Here is a 6306-nt window from a genome sequence, read left to right on the forward strand (position 1 = left end):
TACCGTCGTGCTGTAGGGTCGTCCTGTCGTACTATCTTGCTGTAGGGTCGTACTGTCGTGTCACACCGTCGTGCTGTCGGGTCGTACCGTCGTGCAGAAGGTCGGGGGTCTAGTTCGAATCTTTTAAAACCTTAGTTGACGTAACCATAGTGAACTCGACCCTCCCTGTAGGTCAGTCAGTACATGGCCATGGAAGACGTGCGTCGCTGTTCTCCACCAATCATGATCCACTTATTACCGCGTCCACCTCAAGATCCGGGTGGGGGATTTCGCCGTGCAGTAAACTACCTCCCTCCTCTTGTCATTTATCACAGGTCGTGTGAAAATGAAGAGCGGTTGTGCCCGCGGGGAAATGCGGGAAGAAAGATATGTTTTTGGAGGGATATTCAACGCCCCATCTTCCGCTCACGTTCGGATCCCATCTTTGGGTTCCCACAGGGGTTAGCGGTAGGGATGGGGTTAGCGTGAGAGAGATCCTGTACAGGAGAGGGAGATGCCTCACCACCACTGGGAGATGATGAAGAGCATCATTACACGCACGTTAGGGTGAGAGAGAGAGAGAGAGAGAGAGAGAAAGATCCCTCCCTCCGCCAAGACGACCGGCGAGTTATGACACACGATCCTATACTTCGAGCACATCATCGTCGGGAGGTGCGCCACGGCCGATGGAGCCTCAATAATGTACGTTATGTTGGAGGGATTCGAGTATGTACGATGTTGGAGGGGAGTCTATAGTGTAAGGGGGATTTAATGATGGATTATAAGAGGGGAGGGAAGGAGAGGGCTCTCCAATCACAAAAAAAACAAAGGGAAACTATCTCTAATCTCTTCTCTGAAGACGCTATGGGAAAAGACATTAATGGCGGAACTCTTTTTGACTTATGCGGTCGTCTGTCGTCGCCCCTGTCTGTAATATGAGAGAGAGAGAGAGAGAGAGAGAGAGAGAGAGAGAGAGAGAGAGAGAGAGAGAGAGAGAGAGAGAGAGAGAGAGAGAGAGACACACACTGATGGTTCCTGAGAGCGGCGGTGGGCACACGGGTCATCCCCCCCCTCGACCACGACGCAACGGGTACGACCCAGAGCAAGCGCGCTGGTGCGACCCTGCGAGTGCGACTGGTGCGAACCGTTGAGCGCGATGGTACGACGCCTCGAGCACGACGGTACGAAGCCTCGAGCGCGACGGTACGAAGCCTTGAGCGCGACGGTACGAAGCCTTGAGCGCGATGGTACGAAGCCTTGAGCACGACGGTACGCACCCTTGAGCGCGACGGTACGCACCCCTGAGCGCGACGGTACGCACCCTTCAGCACGATGGCATGGGCATCGGCTGCTACGACACGGTCCTTATCACCATACCAGGCTGCCACACCAGCATATCACTCACCTTTTCCATGCCCAAGAACTTGAATGGGGATTCGAACATGGATCTGCAGTCCTGAACACTAATTTATATATATATATATATATATATATATATATATATATATATATATATATATATATATATATATATATATATATATATACAGACAGATTTAACAAGGGTGAGAGGAGACACGGGGTATATTCTCTGCTATAACCCCTCAGTTGTATAGCAGCCTGCTATACACTCCTAGGCTTTTCCAAACCAACACAGCAGCCTTCTATACAACCGTAAAACTAATATAGCAAGCCGCTATAGACCCCTGGGTGGCTATAAACCGTTACAGCAGCTGCTATGAACCACAGGGTTGTCCTATATCAACACAGAAGCCTCCTGTTATCCAATTGGCTATGCTACACCAGTATAGCTGCTCATATATACCCTGAGCTGCATTAAACAAATATAGCAGCTTCAATAAACCACTGAGCTGTGTCAAAAAAACGCAGCAGCTGCTATAAACCAGTGAGCTGAGTTAAACCAGCATAGCAGCTTCTATAAACCACTAGGCTGTGCTAAACCAATATAGCAGCTACTATAAACCACTGGGCTGTGCTCAACCAATATAGCAGCTGCTATAAACCACTGGCCTTGTGCTAAACCAATACAGCAGCCTCTATAAACCACTGGCCTGTGCTAAACCAAATACAGCAGCCTCTATAAACCACTGGCCTGTGCTAAACCAAATACAGCAGCCTCTATAAACCACTGGCCTGTGCTAAACCAATATAGCAGCCTCTATAAACCACTGGGCTGTGCTAAACCAAATATAGCAGCTGCTATAAACCCATCTGGCTGTGCTAAACTAACAGAGATAACTTGATACAGAATTCTATCAATTCCGTCAGCACATACCTGGTCCCACGGGCGATCCGGAGTCCGGTCAATTGTTCTATTGTTTTAATACCGTATCCTCCACCACAACACTGGCCACGTCACCTCCACCACAACACTGGCCACGTCACCTCCACCACACCACTGGCCACGTCACCTCCACCACAACACTGGCCACGTCACCTCCACCACAACACTGGCCACGTCACCTCCTCCACAACACTGGCCACGTCACCACCACAACACTGGCCACGTCACCTCCACCACACCACTGGCCACGTCACCTCCACCACACCACTGGCCACGTCACCTCCACCACAACACTGGCCACGTCACCTCCACCACAACACTGGCCACGTCACCTCCTCCACAACACTGGCCACGTCACCACCACAACACTGGCCACGTCACCTCCACCACACCACTGGCCACGTCACCTCCACCACACCACTGGCCACGTCACCTCCACCACAACACTGGCCACGTCACCTCCACCTCATCACTGGCCACGTCACCTCCACCACACCACTGGCCACGTCACCTCCACCTCATCACCGGCCACGTCACCTCCACCACACCACTGGCCACGTCACCTCCACCTCATCACTGGCCACGTCACCTCCACCACACCACTGGCCACGTCACCTCCACCACACCACTGGCCACGTCACCTCCACCACAACACTGGCCACGTCACCTCCACCACAACACTGGCCACGTCACCTCCACCTCATCACTGGCCACGTCACCTCCACCACACCACTGGCCACGTCACCTCCACCACACCACTGGCCACGTCACCTCCACCACACCACTGGCCACGTCACCTCCACCACACCACTGGTCACGTCACCATCACCACACCACTGGCCACGTCACCTCCACCACAACACTGGCCACGTCACCTCCACCACAACACTGGCCACGTTCATCTCCACCACACCACTGGTCACGTCACCTCCACCACACCACTGGCCACGTCACCTCCACCACACCACTGGCCACGTCACCTCCACCACACCACTGGCCACATCACCTCCACCACACCACTGGCCACGTCACCTCCACCACACACACCACTGGCCACGTCACCTCCACCACACACACCACTGGCCACGTCACCACCACACACACCACTGGCCACGTCACCACCACGTCACCTCCACCACACCACTGGCCACGTCACCTCCACCACACACACCACTGGCCACGTCACCACCACACACACCACTGGCCACGTCACCACCACACACACCACTGGCCACGTCACCACCACACACACCACTGGCCACGTCACCTCCACCACACACACCACTGGCCACGTCACCACCACACACACCACTGGCCACGTCACCACCACACACACCACTGGCCACGTCACCACCACACACACCACTGGCCACGTCACCACCACACACACCACTGGCCACGTCACCACCACACACACCACTGGCCACGTCACCTCCACCACACACACCACTGGCCACGTCACCACCACACACACCACTGGCCACGTCACCACCACACACACCACTGGCCACGTCACCTCCACCACACCACTGGCCACGTCACCTCCACAACAACACTGGCCACGTCACCTCCACCTCATCACTGGCCACGTCACCTCCACCACACCACTGGCCACGTCACCACCACACACACCACTGGGAACGTCACCTCCACCACACCACTGGCCACGTCACCTCCACCACACCACTGGCCACGTCACCTCCACCACACACACCACTGGCCACGTCACCTCCACCACACCACTGGCCACGTCACCTCCACCACACACACCACTGGCCACGTCACCTCCACCACACCACTGGCCACGTATCCCGACAAAATGATCCAGGTTTCCTCGTCTGCTTCCGGCCGTGATTGCATTACAAACATTCATACAAATTACAGTCAGGTCGCTTGAAAGAGAGAGAGAGAGAGAGAGAGAGAGAGAGAGAGAGAGAGAGAGAGAGAGAGAGAGAGAGAGAGAGAGAGAGAGAAATGGTGGAAATCACGATAATTCACTTCTGACTCACTTTTCATGACCCGTCCGTCCGTGTGTGTGTGTGTTTACCTCTGTACATCTTTCTCTGACCTCCCTATTCTCTCTCTCTCTCGGTAGCCCAGCCCAACGGCTTTTTCCTCTACGCTACCGGATCTCTAACCGTAAGTCTCCACCTCCCAAACACCACCTCCCTTCCCATGGTCTGAGTTCTCGTCCATTGTGATAAAGACACACACGTCTCGTCTCGTGGGTCCTCGAGGATCTCGCATCTCTTAAAGCCGCCTGGGTCAGAATTCTCTCCCCTATGAAACCATGAGCCACATGTGTCATCCTAGGTCAATATGACACTTTTAAAACTCACAACACAAGTGTGAAGTGGGTGAAGATTCGCTTATCCTACTTCCATTAGAAGTAGGTCCACAAAAACTGATGATTAAGTCGCCAATTAACTGGTCAATGCAATACAAGTATTAGAATATCCACTGGTTAAGAGACAATGTATTCCCATGGCCAAGGGAATTAATCAGTTTCATATCATTCGTTCAGATCACCACTGTCATGGTGAACTGGGGCAAAAAAACAAAAAACAAAAAAAAAACTCCAACTTAACGAACGTGCAGGTCACACGGAAGACGTCAGATTACAGAACATGGGAAAAGACTCTGGGAGAGCTAATTACACTGGTTCTTGGCTAATCGAGTTCCATCTCTTTTTTTATTTTCTTTGTAACAGCAGCAAGATTAGCAAGGGTCAGTGGAGTACATGACTTGTGCGTGGAGGGAAGGAGGGAGGGATCTCGCCCTGAGCGACGACAAAGGAAGGTCAAAAGAGAGAGAGAGAGAGAGAGAGAGAGAGAGAGAGAGAGAGAGAGAGAGAGAGAGAGAGAGAGAGAGAGATTACGTCATGACCGTCTGTTAGCCGCGACGGTACGACCCTTGGGCGTGACAGTACGTCCAGGCTAAACCTCTCTACCTCGCGGGTCGTACCGTCAACGACTTCCCCAGCCACTAAACACGACCTTTTACCTCGAGCAGGACGACTCGTGGTAGAGCGCGGCCTCTCTGGGACGTGTTCTACCCCGTACGACTGTCGCACGCCAGGACGCACCTGTAAACAGAGGATGTGATACAGTTTACGTGTGACATAGTCATGCCATTTGGAACAGATATGCGACACCTGTACTTTCCTAAGACTTCTCAAAGCAAAGTTGAAAAAAAAAAATGACAATAACACACACACACATTATATATATATATATATATATATATATATATATATATATATATATATATATATATATATATATATATATATATATATGATCACCAAATCAGTTATTGTGCGATACATCATTATAGTGTGGGAGGCGCAGCTGCTCGCCCCACAGTGGCTTGACTGTAACCGTTAGGACGGGTGGCAGAAGTGGGCCCCCCTCCGTCCGTCTCTCTCTCTCTCTCTCTCTCTCTCTCTCTCTCTCTCTCTCTCTCTCTCTCTCTCTCTCTCTCGGAGCCCCATGGGCCCCTAACATCAAGGGAGGGCCCACTAATCTACTTACGCTGGCGCTCATTGCTGCTGCTTCTCATGTCTGCTGCTGCTGGCATTCTAAGCACCTTAGGAGCGCTAAGAATCAACACCTGTGTAATGGCGCCGATTTACGGTAAAATGTCACCGCGCGCTGGCAGCCAAGCGAGTGTTGAGTGGAGACATTTATTTCGACAACGAATATCAACAACGAAGCGCGTGTTCCAGTGAAGGGGCAAAGTAACCTTGTAAAGTTATTCGCACAATATTCGCATTAGTTTAATATCCCAGTGCAAGTTGTATTCCCCGTAAAAGTTGGTGTTTCACACTCCCTTTACCAATGATGATAATAATGGATGGTTGATATATATAACTTGTGGCCACACGACGCGTCGTCCCGATCCTTGAGCACGACGACCCATGTTGCGGGTAAGACCTTGCAAGTTCCTGAAGGTCTATGTATACCTCAGGCTGGGGCCTTATATCACACCTACAACCCTGGGATATACCCACAACCTTACCT

General features: G+C 52.0%; 1 long non-coding RNA gene across 1 annotated transcript in view; it reads right to left on the minus strand.

Moving 5' to 3' along the window:
- Nucleotides 1-5373, minus strand: part of LOC139762359 (uncharacterized) — a 38262-nt gene extending 32889 nt beyond the window's left edge. The window contains exon 1 of the long non-coding RNA XR_011715700.1: nt 5288-5373. This is a non-coding gene — a long non-coding RNA (uncharacterized lncRNA). The remainder of the gene's footprint in view (nt 1-5287) is intronic.
- Between the last annotated feature and the right edge of the window lie 933 nt (nt 5374-6306).

Source organism: Panulirus ornatus, chromosome 43 (genome assembly GCF_036320965.1).
Source record: "Panulirus ornatus isolate Po-2019 chromosome 43, ASM3632096v1, whole genome shotgun sequence".
In the NCBI taxonomy this organism is placed as follows: Eukaryota; Metazoa; Arthropoda; class Malacostraca; order Decapoda; family Palinuridae; genus Panulirus; species Panulirus ornatus.